A 16,593-nucleotide genomic window follows, 5' to 3' on the forward strand; every position below is an offset into this window, starting at 1 on the left:
TGGAATAAGAAATTAAATAACCAAGCAATCAGCCCATCTGTCCTATGTGGCACTTCTTGGTCTTCCCAGAATTGATGTAACCAAATCAGAAACAGTGTACGGAACTAAAAACACCAGCAGCATTCTGAACAGGGAGTTTCTGTATCAGATGCTTCTCTAGGACAGACAGAGAGAGAACTTGAATTAAAGCTCTGGGGCACCCTCCATACTACAATTCCCACCACCCTCCATACTACAATTCCCATACTACAATGGGGCACCCTCCATACTGCAATTCCCCCCAGGAATCCAAAACAAAGAGACCCAGAAGAAATTGAAGGATACCAGCCAATCCTCTGCTTGCTCAACACAAACTAGGTTTTCCTTGTCTGTTTTTCAAAAGATAAAAAGGATTTCATCTGTGCTCTTTGTGAAAAGTTTGCACTAGGCTCAGACAAATCATAACAGTCTCATCGCAGGCAAACAGAAGAGTGGTTATTTTTACAAGGCTGGGCTAATGACATCCACACTGCCCGGTCTTAGTACCAGCACAAGTGAAACCCCCAATTCTCAACTCACTCCATTCCCACAAAGCATTTCCACTCCATTTCCCAGTGTTTCTGCCATGGAAATGCAGCACACCTAAGTTGATTTGCTGTAAAGATCCAAACTGTGCTCCTCTTCAAAGGCTTCCCTGCCTGCTTGCCCAACAGCAATTCTTACCTATCACAGGCTATCAAGCAAGGGGTGCACAGTCTTAACATTTGTAGGAACATCAAAGTATGAGTATACACCAACTGCTTCAGTCCCAAATAACTACCTTTATAGCAGGGGAAACATCTCCCTGTAATCCTTCTAACAGCAAACTTGTGGGAGATTTGCAGTAAAAGCAAAACAAAAAACTAACAATGCATATTCTTGTTCATGGGAGCCAGCTCCTAGGGTCCCTTAAGTACCCTCCCCAATAAAATATTGGAGGAGGCTGCCCCCCCTAAGTTGATGCACCACATCTTGTGATGGATTGTGTGGGACGGGGCTTACCTCCCCCCCAATATTTTATTCAAGTTGGCACCCCTGTTCTTGTTAATTAGTAAGTCTAGGGGCTAATGACCACAGAGCTATAAATCTCTAGATAGGCAGACTCAAACCATAGGAATGCATTTAGTGGAGAGAGAGCTCTGTGTGGTGTCATTTCCCCTGCTTCCAGTGGCAGGAAGAAATGAGAAATAAAAAACCTTCTCCTTCCTGTCAGTAACTCTCTCTTTGATGGAAAGATGGATATCTCCTTCACCCTGTCTTCGATGGAGGTGGATGTCTCCCTGAGTGTAGACTCTGTTTTAGAATTCAACTATGCATTTTCTAACCTAGATTTATTTTTGCCTCCTGTTTGCTGAAAACAACCTTTAAGGAAGTAAAAAATATCTTCAACTTACTTACCGTTTTGATTCTTTGTTAAGCGGGAGAAGAAGGGGGAAGCCAGCTTACTGCGTTTGTTGGACTTGCTCAAAGCAAGGTTTTATAGCCTAATTCCTATGCTTTTAATTTTGCTGCCAATGGTGGGATTTCAAAACTCCATTCAACCCACACACGTGGGTACCTGGAGGGATAAATTGTAATTATGGTAATACATCCTCTCGTACCTATTAGAACCTATCCTGCAAAATCAATAGGCTGAGCATAAACAAAAGAAGAAAGAGGAAGGTCAGCAAGCCTCAAGGTATGTAGAGGTACAACACTTGGAAACAAAAGGGCCAACTCTCTACAACACCTGAAAGAGCCCGATGAGAATGAAGCATGTACAGTGTGGCTTCCAGGAGCAGTTAGAACACTGCGTATCAGTTGCAAATTAAGAATAGGAAAAGTAGGAGTGTGCAGGGGAGAAATGGAACTGGCTTGCTTGAACATAGTGCCAGCTCTGGATTTTGGAGACCCTTTAAGCAAGACACCCTTGACACCCCTCCCTCAATTGAGTTTACAACATTGCAGCAGGTCCAGGGTGCTTCTTGCCAGTGGACCCCGTGCTGGGATGTGAACCTCCAGTCTAGCAGATGCCTAACCATGTTGACATTTAACCAGCTCTGACCTAACGGCTTAGTGGGATGCAGCTCAGCAACATTTTGTTGCAGGTCCTGCTTGTTGTCTATAACCAGCCAACTGCAGAATTTCCATCATCTGTGCTGCCCCAAGGAATCAATAAAGATGCCATCTACCCAGCCTGTCTATCAAGCTGACTGATTACACTGTCGGGAGACAGAGCAAAGCAGAGGCCCTCTCGTTTCCTCTTTCTGCAGCATTGATCTATGAAGACTAATGACCATCTCCATCTGCTAGCAGACCATCTGCTTTGTTTGCTAACAGGGAAAAGCGCTATTTATGAGCATCCTGGAGAACCCACAAGTGAAAGCATAGAAAAACCAGGATTTGGCAACATGTAACTAAAAGGAAAGTCCTGTGCCATTAACAGTTCTGTGGTTGGCAGAAGGAATCACAGGTGCAACACCAGCCAAAAACCAGCTATGAAAAAGATATTGGCAACAGTGAAGCCAGTACTAATATTTTTGGATCTATCTCTGGTTTATTTCCTTCCCTTTCCTGCTCCTTTAGAGACACAGAAAATGTGCAAAATGTTTCCCAACCCAGAAATAGTTTTTTACATCAATGGAAGGAAACTGGCATGCAGAAGGTACAAAGAGAAGATCAACAAAGAGATGCCCTCTGCAGTTGGCCAGCTAACATCTCAGAACCCAGGAGCATCTTTTCAGAAGAAGAGGATTGGAGCCCCACAGAAAGCCCTAATACAGCTGTGGGGGTGAAGGAACCCACAACATGGTTGCTTCACTTCGGCCTCGTAGGAATCTCTCTGACCACATCCCAAGCCCTGCCTTGATGTGATTTGCCCCCCAGGCCTCAGGAGTAAAGGCTACAGTGGACTTGGTTGAAGGGCCTGGCTGCTGGATCTGCCCAGTGGGCCATCTAATCCAGCATCCGATTTTCAGAAAGGTCAACCAGATGCCTATGGGAAGCCCACAACTCCTTTATCCTCTGGAATGCTGGAGCCTCCATAGGAGCTGCCAGATGGCTCTGTCGCCAGAGGTCCCCTCATGAGGAATGGTCTACTCAGAAGAACAGAGGGGATCTAGCTGCAAACAAGACCCAACCCAAATCAAGACCTTGTTATACCAACCGCTCAATCTTCTCAGTGGAGTGGTTACGCTAAGTAATACGTTTGACTATTATTGAATTTGGAAGCTTATGTCTAAAGGCAATAGATAGAACAAACACCATTAGATGTACTGGTGGGTAAGTGTTTAATGGTTCTAGTATTTATTTTAAAAACTAGTGAAAATTGTTTTAAACAAACAAACAAACAAACAAACAAACATTGACCCAGCAAATGAGCAGCAGGAAGAGGAGCTGGCTATGAGGATATATGTGTAACTGTCTGCTATGAACCCTTGGTGGGTTAACAATTCCCTGTTGAGTTCCTTAACATCCGGATCATGGCCACAGACAGCACCATTGGGGACTGCAGGGTTCTTCTGATGGAACCCAGAGTTTACCCTTTGAAGCCGAAATGTTAAGGAAGCATATTGTTAGTGTGGGAGTTGCAATAACATTGCTTTGGTCCTTTGTGTCACCCTCCTGGCTCCTGACAAACAGGAGGGGAAGTGTCACCTTGATGGATGTTCGCCATCAGCCAAAGGAACACAAACTTCCATTTCCAGCAGAACGGAATAAAAATGGAAAAAGTTATGTGAGGAAACACATTTTTCAAGCCTGGGTCTGTTGTGGGAACAGTGCCCAGAAATGATCTCAGCAGGTGGAAGTATTAAGATTTTGCCCCCTGGCTACCAGCGACCGCTTCTTCCCACAAACCAAAGTGCCTGTTCAGCCAAGGCCAGAAATTACTGTGCATGGGGAGGGGAAGAACCCCTGGACAAACACACACAAGGACAGCTTCGTCCTCCCATCCCCCTGCAACCCCCTAGCATAAACCTCCAGAATCACACACTCCAGTGCAACAGGAGACAGTCAAGTGCACACAGCTTACAAAAGCCAGCAGCTTTGGTTTGTTTTTCTTTACGTAACCGTTTGACTTCACACACACTCAGCAGTTCCAGGCTGCCGTGATCATGGCACCATTTCTAGAAAAAGCAAACTTGCCTGCTGTGCTCTGGTCTAGGAATCCTACTACCCTAGAAACAGTCCAGTGCTGGTCAGCCAGGACCGGAGGCCACTACTTGCTGCCGTCATGAAGGATGGGAATCTCTGCTTGATGGGGGGGGGGATCCAAGCAGGAGCTGACATGAGATGGCTGGACAACTACCAGACAAAACTGCCTAGCAGCATATTCCTCAATAGAGATGTGGGAACAGGCTGGCTAAGCTGCTTAGGAAGCCTTTTAGTGTTCCTACATATTTTTAAGGATTTGTTTTAATATTAAATAAATGTGGGGGTGGATTATTCTTTTTTTAAGGAAGCCTTTTAGTTTGATTGAGAAAAAGCAGTTGATAATGCAAAACTCACTGGCTGGGTATGGAGTTTGGTGGGCATGGAAGGAGAGCAGAAGGCCACAGAAGACTGCTGAGGAGCAGCAAGCTACTGCCTCTGACAGCAAGATCTGTTCAACAGTGCAACAGACTCCCTCTGGAGGTTGTGGACTCTCCTTCCTTGGAGGCTTTTAAGCAGCTGGATGGCCCTCTGTCATGGAGATTCTTGCATTGCAGGGGGTTGGACTGGATGACCCTTGGAGGTACCTTGCAACTATTCAGTCCTATTATTCTATTATTATTATTTATTCAATTTATATACCACCCTTTATCAAAAGCTCCCAGGGTGCTGTACATCATTAAGAACACATTTTACAGAGCATAATAATTACATAATGCAAAGCATAATAATAAAATAGTCATACTAACAATCTCCTTCCCCACCCCCCAACATTTAAGAGGCCATAAGTTGTTTAATAGCCTAGGCTTGGGTAAAGAGGAACATTTTCACCTGCCATCTAAAGACATGTAATGATGGTGCCAGGCGAGCCTCTCTGGGAAGAGCATTCCCCAGTCGGGGAGCCACTGCAGAAAAGGCCTGTTCTTGTGTTCTCTCCGAACCTCTCAGGGACATACAGAAGTGCCTTACATGACAAGTGCAAGGTTTGGGTCAGTTCATATGGAGAGATGTCTCTAATTCATGGTGTTTCTAATTCAGTGGTTGTGCCTTGTGGATCCTTGGGGCAGGTGGAAGTGTGACAGAGAGCCCACTATGGATCGTTAGGGGGCCCTTCCCTACAAAGCAAAGGATTATAAACAACAAGCGTATTAAGAGTTAGCATCAAACCTTGGAGAGATGCAGCAGCCTGCTCACTTTAACCTGAATGGGCTTGCTACAGAAGACAGGGCGGGCTGCCATTTATCTCCCCACCTGCCCACAGCAAGCTGGGGTGGAAAGGACTCAACTGGAGGAGCATCTCAAGGGGCAAGTTCTCCAGGTTCAATCTGGTCCTTGTTGCAAAGCAGTAGCACAGAGCTGGGCCAAGTCACCATCCAGAGAACGAGACCAAATGAAAATGAGGATGAAAGAAAGGGCTGTGAAGAAGAGAGTCAGAAAAGGGCAAAGATGGAAGAAAAGAGTCCTCAAGAAGTAGTGCCACTCGTGAAAAGCAGCAACAGGAAATCATTCCATCTGCAGAATGCTCCACCTGCTTAGAAATTTTTGCCCGCAACACTTGGTTTCAAAGTGCAGCATCTTTAAGTCATATTTTGTGACCATATTGCAGCACCATCATCTTCATTTCATTCACTGGTGAATTATTATTTTTTAATCACCACCTTTGCAAATTGCATTTCAATGCAAACTGCAATGCTGTGGGGGGAAACCAAATTATGTTTAATGGAGCAAAGTTAATAAGCTATCTTTAACAACATTTAACGTTTATACAAATAGCATACAGGCAGCTTATCGGCAAAACCTATTTGTTGTTTTGCAACTTTCCAACTAGTTGCAGGACCTTAGCAGAATACATGCAGAATCCACGGAAGCAATTGGCGACTTGGCTGCAGACAGAATAGACGAAGAAGGAACCAGGAACTTGTAGTTAGGTGTTTATTATATACAGTGGACTATTTACAGGAACAGAACACGGATCTTTTGCTAGCTCTCTCTGACACGACTCACAACTCCTACACTCACTGACACACTGAACCACTGAACTACCAGTTAGTAGGTCATTAATTATCACTCCCTTGAGAGAGCTTGACCAATCAGGGAGCGGTCTCCATGTCTCTGTTATCACCAGGCAGACTTACTCCTTCTGATTGCCTTCTGGCTGTCTGCCAAACCTTAATTGACTCTGTGTGAGTAGCTGCACGTACACAGTTTCCCAACACAGCCCCCAGTTTACGCACATTCAATATGTGCGCGACTGTGTATATGTGCATCACACTGAACCCCAAAGTGACCTGTAGACATCATAAAAACATCACTGAAAAATCTCTAAAAAGGCAGAACGGGGGTGGAACAGGGTGTTTGCAGGCTTTTTCAATGGGTTTTGATTATATAAGATTTCATCGATGCATGCTGGATGTTGGATCCAAGACAACTCACAGTGCTCTCTCATACAAAGGAGAAGTAAACCCAGGAGCTTTGCCTCATAACTTCCCACCACTTTGAAAACATTAAACTACCAGCCTCCTACCCAGAGAAGCCTTGCTCACATCAAGGCACCACTGCAGCTTCTGTGATCATACAAGTTCTGGTTGAAGGGATGGAGTTGACAGAGCAGAACAAGAAAAGGTGCCAAAGCAAAATGCTGTCCCTCTGCAATCAGTGCCCAGAAGTGCCCTAGCTTATCTAGGAGGATGGCAGTTGGGTTGGCAAAACACATAATTAAACGCTTCCTCCTCGGAAGAGCAACTGACCTCACATTTCACCGCCAGAGCAAGGAAGTTAATTGTGCCTTTCAATGCTCATCTGATCCTATTAATAGATAATAATTTTACTTGAGCAGAAGGAAGCACCAGAGAAGGTCATGGTTGCCTGGCCCCAGCTCCAGCTGAAAACTAGCGTAACCTAGGTTACTGCCGAAGAAAAGGAAGCCTGGGGTAAGAAAGCAAGAAAAGGCTGTGACTGGCAAGAGCCAGAAGCTGTGCCTCCCTTTCCCTGTTGGCATCAGATGCCCACTCTCTGGCTAATGTTAGGCTGCTCTGTTGGTCTAAATCTATTTCTGTGCTGTTATCACTTTAGATTGCTGGCAGAACCTCCCATATTTGAAGAAATCCCCTTATATCCTACTTTTCTATGTTCAGGGATTTTGATTTTTAATTTGGGTGGTGGTGACAGCACAGCACTCCACCCTGCAAGCCCATGCCCATGCACAGGGCAGCCTAGAAACAGGGTTGCCAAAATCTCCATACCAACTTAGATCTTTTCACTGGGCTACAAATAGGGAGCCATGCTCCAGAGAACAAGCTTGATTTAGTTCTGCAGCCAAAAAACAAAGCTGCCAGCTACACAAACACAATATGCCATTCATATTCTGGGTTCTTCACAAAGCTATATGAAACATACAGATTGGATACCAGACCCATTCCTTAAGCAAAGCCTTTGCTGGCGGCTCTCTAGAATTACAGAAAGCTATTTGGAGGAAGTGGTCCTTGCATCATTACACACACACTAGATGACCACAACACATTCTATTCAAGTCTGCCTTGGACAGATGCTCTTTAAATCACCTTGTGCAAAATACAGCTGCTCAGATGCTTGTTGGGCCACAACAGAACTACAACTAGGACTATAACTCTCCTTGGCCCAGACTCTCCAAGTGTCCCTATTTTTCAGGGACAGTCCTGGATTTACAGAAGCTGCCCTGGTTTCTCATTGAATGTCTTGCTTTTCCTTAGGACGTCCCTATTTCAATTGGAGAAATGTTGGAGGGTATGGCTCAATTATGCACCTCCCAAGCCAAGGAGATAGATAAGTAACTATACAACTTTTAGAAGACATCTGAAGGCAGACCTGTGTAGGGAAGGTTTTTTTAATGTTTAATGTTTTATGTTGTTATATGTGTTTGAAGCCTTCCAGAGTGGTTGGGGAAACCCAGTCAGATGGGCGAGGTATAACAACAACAACAACAACAACAACAACAACAACAACAACAACAGTTGTTGAATACAACAACAACAACAGTTGTTGAACAGGATGTCCTGATTTTCATCAGAGAAATGTTGGAGAGTATGTTAGCCTCAGCCACACCTGAAGTCCAAAACATCTGGAGGGCACCAGGCTGACAAAGACTGGACTAGCTATTCAAAGCACATAACACCTATTACACTGGCTTGCTGTTCATGTCCTGATTCTTGGCCCATTTTAAAGTGCTGGTGTTCACCTTTAAAGGCTTGAGTGGTTTGGGACCAGGTTATTTGGATACTCACACCAGTTCAGGCCTTAAGGTTAACCATGGGGGCCTGCCATGAAACTTGTGGCCACTAGAGACAGGTGCATATGGCTCTCCTTCACTAGCAAAGTATGCATGGCTTCTACGTTACAGTCAAACCTCGGTTGTTGAACGTAATCCGTTCTGGAAGAGTGTTCGACTTCCGAAATGTTCAACAACTGAGGCGTGGCTTCCAATTGGTTGCAAGAGCTTCTCACACTCAAGCGGAACTGTGTCGGACATTCAGGTTCCAAAAAACGTTTGAAAATCGGAAGATTTACTTCCAGGTTTTTGGCATTTGGGAGCCAAAACGCATGATAACGAAGGCGTTCAGAAACCAAGGTTTGACTCTAGTGACTTTTAAACAAGAGTCTGAACACTTCCTCCCTGCTAACACTGCTTTTTAATATGCAGTGTTCCTGTGTTGTTTTTAAGTGCTACGGTTTTACTACCCCAATGCTTATACAATGTTTAATAATTATTTTTAATATTTCATAATTTTCTTGTTTCTACTTGTTTCAGACACCGCTTTCAGACACCTTCGTGGAAAACCTGACAAATTATTAATAATGTAATAGCAATTATTTTTAGTTTTGGATTGTGGTTTTATTACAATCTATATGTCTTTGCTCTGCTATAAGCTGCATTGGGAGGATTTTGCCCAAATATTTTGAAGGTTCGGGGAGCAAAAGCAGGCCAGAGGTAGGTAAGCCACCTGAGTGGCATGATGCTGTCAGAAATACAGCATGGCAGGGGGTTGGGACTCGATGGCCCTTGTGGTCTCTTCCAACTCTATGATTCTATGATTCTATGATTCTACAAACCATCATTCCTTTAAAGAGAGACAGAGACAGAGGGAGAAATAGTTGGCAATTTTCACCTGAATGTGGGAGCTGCACTTTAATGAGCTATGGAGACAAAGACAATAATCTAGACTTTGGCAAGCAAACACGATTCATGGGTTATCGGTTAAGGGGTGTCTTGCGGGTACCAAGAATTAATGGTTCGTTTCAGAGTTTTCTTCCCAAATGCATTATCTTATAATCTCCTGAAGACAGGATGGGTTAAAATTAAAAGCTTAACTGAAAAGTTGGTTTATTGTGGAGTTAGCATTTTCAGCTCTTAGATCTCCTTGTTTGTTCTCCTGATCAGGAGGACTTTTGAGACCGTAACTCAGTCCTGCACAATAAAAAGATGTGTTGATTAAAAAAAAAAACACAGGTGCAATAATGAAAGTTGCAAAATACAAGAAACAGGTCTTGGTTGTTTGCTTGTTTTTCAGTCCCCCCCCCCCACTTGCTCCTTTTCCCTCTGTTTGCTCCAGAGGGAAACGTAATTGCCAAGCCCAAGCAATGCCAGACCCCCTGAAGAGCTCCACCACCTGCTACTCCCATCGTGAGTCCCAACAGGGAGGCGCAGACACGGAGAGGTGGTCTCCTTATGATGGCTGCTGTTCATGAGGCGTAACTTATTAAGGAAACAACACACACCTTCAGAAGGACAAGCAGAGCTGGCTGTGGGAAGAGCAACACTGGAAATCGCCATGTTCAAGAGGAGCTGAGGCCTTGAAAGTGCCCTTGCTGCAGAGCTGATGCCAGATCTCAGGGGCTCCTTGGCACAGTGCTGCCATTACAACTGCCACCCCAACATGGCCACCTCTATGCAAAACCTCCCCACCCCACTGACTCTCCTGCCAGCCACTCTCCACTGGGCAGCATTTCAGTGGCAATGCACTTTTGAATAAAAACCAAGCTTGGCTCCTCTCCATGGTGGTCACCATGCAATGCCAAAATCACCTAGCTATATAGGCAAAGGCATTGCATTTCAGGTCAGTAAAAGTGGCAGGCAGCCACTGCAGGGGAGAGCAGAGATTTGCTGCCATTGTCTATGGGCCACTGGGGGAAGGCTGAGAGAAGTGTGTGGGACCCTCCTGAACCCGTGGGGTGCTTGGCTTGCACCCACTGCAGCTGGCCACAGGTGTCAGGTCTGGCCCTCAATATGCCAATTGTCGCTTATTCCAGTCACCCTCCCAGGTTCCCACTCCTGGTGCCTTAGGCTTCCACCCTGCAAAGACTCTGAGAGAAGAGTATAGAACCTCAGGCCGATCTCTTCCCTGGAGAGCAGCAGTCTCTACCCTGCAGACAAGACCCTTCCTGCTGCTCTGGAAGCTCTGTCGGAAACACCAGATAAAGAACAGCCCAGTAATAGCCTGTAGGATAGGCACAGCCACACTCCCCGTGACAGACTGGGGCATCACCCTGCCAATTTGCTGGTTCCCATTTTGGGCAGGAATGATTCACTGAGCAGTTACACTTTTACCGCGGCCTCTTTCTCAGTGAGAGATAGTCACAGAGGAAGAGTCATCTGAGCGTGAACTGATGAGGGCAAAAGTCCTGGACAGTTACAAGGAGCTGCTGGAAGAGGCAGCCAACTGAATCAGCCAGTCACTGAAGATGAAAAGCAAGCCCTCTTCCTTCTGTTGCAGCTGCTCAACTCATTTAACTTTGCCTCGACAAGTCTGCGAAGGATTCTCTCTCTCTCTCTCTCTCTCTCTCTCTCTCTCTCTCTCTCTCTCTCACACACACACACACACACACACACGGCCCTCTGCATGGCTTATTAAGCTACAGGATACACTACATTTGGAGGCAACTCAGGGCACGGAATGAAATGTGCTTTGGGTGGGTCCCAAGTCACGCAGTGCCACTGGCTGGTCCTAGCTGGTGTCATGTCTCTTGCAGAGAGATTAAGAGAGGTTGCTGGGTTTTCTTCTCCCACTCACAGAACTTCCCTCCTTGGGGAAGGTCTGCAACTCAGAGGCAGAGCCATGTGTTTGGCATGGAAAAGGTCCTGGGATCAGCTGCCAGCATCACCAAGTGTGGCAAGGAGAAAATCCTCTGCCTGAAGCCTTGTAAAGACACTGCCAGTCAGTACAGACAACACCAAGCTAGGTGGAGCAATAACATAGGGCAGTTTCCCATGTTCGTAAAAGTGCATTCTCCTTGCCACTTGGCTTAGCAACCTAACTGATCCACACTCCAGCTCAGGAAGGCCATAAATGACACACAGTATGTTATAGACCCTAAGGAATGGATGAGAGAAAATCCTTGGCTCTCAAGCCTAACTAAAACCAAGTTTAAGCATGTACCACTGTGTTTCAAAAGATTGTAAATGTGCCTCAATTTGACCAAACTGTGGGAGGCAGTGGAAAACAGGAGTGCCTGGCGTGCTCTGGTCCAGGGGGTCACGAAGAGTCGGACACGACTAAACAACTAAACAAGAAGTGCCTCAAGGCAAAGAACTGCATTCACCCATTACCCCGCCCCTCAATTTGCTCTGTAGATCACAGATGTTGACTTTAACTTCCATAATTCCCAGCTCTTTGCTAGGTTAGCAGGGGGCTGATGGGAGCTGGAATTCAAGCCACCCATCATCCTCATGTTGAGGAAGGCAGAGAACATAGAGATGTTAAAAAACCCAAACCAGGAAGAGATTAGTCTACTAGCCTTCAAACTGGAGCAATTTCCAGAAGGGATTCCTTCCCACTAGGGCTCTATTTACTCAACCGCAGCTCTGAGGCATTTCAGAGCACTTTGCCCAACTTTCTGAAACCTCCAGGAGCTAATCTATAATGCAGTGCTAATGAGGTCTGCTTTAAAGTCAGCTGCTCCACAAGAAAGATCTGAAGCAGAGGACCAAAGAAAAGATCTAAACCACCCTTGTTCCCTTGCTAGAAGGAAGAAGAGTATCATCTGTACAACTGGCTCTTTCATCTCACAAGTTATTAAAAAATCTGGGAGATGGTGCACTTAACACTCCAAGCACCCAAGACACAAACACACACCTGGCTGGGACTGCACACAATTTCCTGAAGTGTTCTTAGTGTCATTCAGAGGCTTACAAAAATTCCTGCTTGACTGAGTAGGAGGTGTGTGTGTGTGTGTGTGTGTGTGTGTGTGTGTGTGTGTGTGTGTGTGAACACGGGCTCAGACTCCCCTCCTGCAACCAAGAAAGTGCTCAGCTCATCCCGATATTATCGGTGGAAGTCATGCAATAGGGATAAGAACAAACAGGAGAAACATTCGCAGAGCTGAATTGGGAGCAAAAGGAAGTACCCACCTGGCTGTTTTCAAAAGCTACTTGCTGCTCAGTTAATATCAAGCACTTCTTCCCCACAGATATATTCTAGGAAGAGGGGAAACAGCAAGGCAAGTCAGAAAGCAGCTGGGAGCAGGTCTGCTGTACTGTACTCTGATTCCTGGGCACAAATAGACTGAGGAATGCTGGGTACAGTTACAGTTCCTCTTCCCCTGCTTGCCAACTGACCCTCTTCTGCTCCCCACTACCACACTGCCGAGGAACATCGGAAGCTGCCTTATGTAGAGTCAGACCAACAGTCCATCTGGCTTGGAGCTATCTGCAGTGACAGCTCGCTGGGGTTTCAGAGCAGGCGCTCTCTCAGCTTTGCCTGGAGACTGGACCTTCTGCATGCGAGACAGATACTTCGTCACCAAGCTATGGCAGGCACAGGCAGGAAGTAGCCCCCAGGGTGCAAACCTGAGCAGAAGTCATGCTCAAACACAGGGATGAAAGGGTTTTCCCCGCCCTTCCTTGATTTCAAAAGACCTAGGAGTTTTAAGTGCCACAGGTAACAATAGCAGGATAAACAGACGAGATGGGATCCTGAGGCTAGCACCACAAGCGCCCTTTAAACCTTCTCCAATGCCCCACTGAGCCACTCCTCATCCTGGAAGGCCCCTGACCTGTTCATGCATCCTGTTCTCAATATAGCCTCAGGATTGGGATCCGGCCTGCTACTTCCCAGCAAGGCCAAGTGTATCTAAGGAACACAGATATTAGCATTGCCTCCAGTAAGGGGGCAATTGTTTTTTGCAAAGGGATTTTGGAAGCTGCTACCCTCCAATGCAGAGACGGGAAAATGTGCTGCCCTTTGGATGGTGCTGGACCATGACTCCCACCATCCTTGAGCACTGGCCACACTGGCTGGGGCTGGCAGGAGCTGGAGTCCAGAAGTTGCTGGAGAGCATGCCTCTAGCACATTCAGTAAGCAGGATTTCACCAGAATCTGAGAGCAGCTTGCTGGATCAGGCTAACAGCTCTCTAAATCCAGCACTTTCCTCCTCTTGACTGACCAGATTACCCCAGGAAGCCCACAAACAGGACCTACATAAAAGCAATGGTGCTCAGAGGCATATTCCTTCAAGTGAGGAGTATTGTTAATGTTTTCCCCACAGTATAAAACTGCACCAGTTTTAAGAGGGCACGTTTCATACTGGGAGTTACCTGTGGATTAGAATAACAGGACTGTAGAATTGTAGAGCTGGAAGCAGGGCCAGATTTAGGTTTGATGAGGCCCTAAGCTACTGGAGGTAATGGGGCCCTTTATATGTCCAGCTGTCCTTTGTCAACAACAAATTGTTGTGTTGAATATAGTCATACCTCTTGTTATGTTTGCTTCAGGTTAAATATTTTCAGGTTGTGGAACGGGTTACTTCTGGGTTTCGCAGCTCGCGCATGCACAGATGCTTAAAATGATGTCACGCACATGCACAGAAGTGGCAAATTGCGACCCGCAGACACAGGTTGCGTTCTGCTCGGCTCCTGTTCGCAACCAGAGGTACCACTGTATATGCTATATGGTAATTTATGGACCTAATAGGTATCTAAAGTTATTTGCACATAACAAAATATGTATTTTATCAAAGTAATTGTTGACCTGAAATACAATTAAGAAGTATATTAATACAGTGGTACCTTGGTTTGCATACATTTTGGATTACAAACACGTCAAACCTGGAAGTGCATGTCCCAGTTTGCAACCTTTTTAAGGATTACAACCCTTTTGGGGGGGGGATTATGAACAATTTTTTTTTGGAGGCCCCATTGGCAAAAGTGCGCCTTGGGTTACAACCTGTTTTGGTTTACAAATGGACCTCCAAAATGGATTATGGTGGTAAACCAAAGTACCACTGTAGTGAAATACAATTAAGAAGGATGTTAATAGTGAAATAACTATTAAGCTCTAACTTAAAATTTTGTAAATGTACATTTTTTTCTTTTATTTTTTGGGGGGCCTCCAAGAGAGTGGGGCCCTTAAGCTATTGCTTGTTTAGCTTATACATAAATCCGGCACTGGCTGGAAGGGACCCTGAGGAGCATCTAGTCCATGGGAAGGCAAACTAAGGCCCAATCGCCTTCTCAATCCGGCCTGCAGACAGTCGGGGAATCAGCGTGTTTTTACATGAGTAGAATGTGCCCTTTTATTTCAGTTGCATCTCTGGGTTATTTGTGGGGCATAGGAATTTGTTCATCCCCCCCAAAAAATACAGTCCAGCCCCGCACAAGGTCTGAGGGACAGTGGACTGACCCCCTGCTGGAAAAGTTTGCTGATCTAGTCCAAGCTTCTGCAATGCATTTGGGAACTGAACTTGCAACCTTGGCATTATCAGCACTGTGCTCTACCCACTGAGCTACAACAATCCAGAGGCAGTAAAGGGAGGCACTGCCTTCTCTTCTCTACGGAGACAGGACTCAGCCAAGCAACTGCTGCAGCCAAAAGCACCGAATAATGCCAGGGGCTGTTCTGGGCAGGGCTCAGTTCCCGCACCCACACTCTTTTTTAATTTAGCAGCTGAAAGTCAGAAATTGGACAAGGAATTTCCCACGGCCTGGACAGTCTGAATCAACACCCCGCCCAAATCTGTAGTTTTTTGCTTTCTTGTTTTTCCTCAACTGCCGCCCCCTCCTACTCTTTGCAATGAAGAGTTCTGGAGGATGTGACAGCCTGCCATTCTTTTATGACAACATGGTTGGTTCCGCACAAAGGTGTTGTCCGGCTGTGCAGCCAGCAACGACTGAAGGGTCCATAGAGGCAAGCCAACGACCACTGGGCTTGCTTGCATTCTCTCCCCACCCCCGAGATCCACTAGGAGCTGTTCAACAGTGGAACGGTCTCCCTCAGGTAGGTTGTGGGCTCTCCTTCTTTGGAGGTTTTAAGCAGAGGTTGGGTGGCCATCTGTCATGGATGCTGTAGCAGAGATTCTTGCATTGCAGGGGGCTGGACTGGATGACCTTCAGGGTCCCTTCCAACTCTATGATTCTATCCTCTGGTCAACGGGCAGAGTCTTCCCAGTATTCTCTTTGTAGAGGCACAGAGGTAGAGTTTTAAGTGTAAAAGCAAGATATAGATAAGATAGCCAACAAGAAAATGTGCATGTATGAAATTAATGCAATGAAAAATGCATACATAACATTGTACCGGCAGCATCAGACTGATGGACAGGAAAGTTGGGTGACTGGTATATCAGCGTTCCATTATTATTTTGGGGTGGGATGGGCATTTCGGCAGGTTAGGAGAATCAGTTAAATCAGACCCTCACAAAAAAAGCAAACTAAGGCAGAGTAATCTGGAGTGAACACAATAGAAGGGGTTGGCAGTTGTTATGAAAATGCTACAGGAATGATACGATCTCTGTCTTGGCTACTGTTCTCCCCTTCTCCGAATTCCTGGCAAGTCTCCTTACAGCGGCTGCCTCTGCCATGTTCAGGAATCTGATTTGATTTTTCATCCCAAAGCGCCCCAACCTGAACTTCACTCTTGCAGGGCGAGACACAAACATACATAGAAGATACGGGGACAGATACAGTCTGTCTACAACTGCCTTGCCCACCTTTCCAAAGGGCAGGGGTTGTTTTGGGCAGGGCAGGGGTGTTGAATTTGGAGTGAGGACAGCAGCCCTGGTCGCCAATAAGGATGTCTGCTGCTTGGGGTAGGAACCAACATCAACAACAGCTCAGGGAAAACTCAAGCCAGGATGTCGGCAGGAAAAGGTGTGGAATGAGAGAGAAGCGTGCTCAGATCTTTCTCACAACCGGATCTTACTCCCTAAACTATAGGGAAAAGATGGATGATGCAACCTCCCGGAGCGAGCTCGATGCCGTCCCACTCCCCTCTGCTCTGCAGACAGATATTTACGGGGGCAGCCGCAAGCTAACCCAAACCGCCCTCCCACCTGCGGGGCACCAGGGCGCAGTTTGCTCCAGATGCGGAACCTTCTTTCAGGGAAGGGGGAAGGTCACGCGGCGCCTCTACGAAGCGGGGTTTTGTGTCTGTGTGTGTCTGAGCATGGACAGAGCGCGCTTCACCGCGCAAAGGTGGCGGC

General features: G+C 46.2%; 1 protein-coding gene across 2 annotated transcripts in view; it reads right to left on the reverse strand.

Moving 5' to 3' along the window:
* SLC7A3 (solute carrier family 7 member 3) overlaps positions 1 to 16,593 on the reverse strand; it is a 30,308-nt gene that overhangs the window by 13,346 nt on the left and 369 nt on the right. Inside the window, exon 2 of one of the 2 annotated variants that reach the window (XM_082207439.1) lies at positions 12,530 to 12,595. The exons of the other annotated variant lie outside the window; for it this stretch is intronic. The gene's annotated coding sequence lies outside the window, so the exon portion shown is untranslated. The remainder of the gene's footprint in view (positions 1 to 12,529; positions 12,596 to 16,593) is intronic. 2 annotated transcript variants of the gene reach the window in all.

Source organism: Podarcis vaucheri (assembly GCF_965113315.1).
Source record: "Podarcis vaucheri genome assembly, chromosome: Z".
In the NCBI taxonomy this organism is placed as follows: domain Eukaryota; kingdom Metazoa; phylum Chordata; class Lepidosauria; order Squamata; family Lacertidae; genus Podarcis; species Podarcis vaucheri.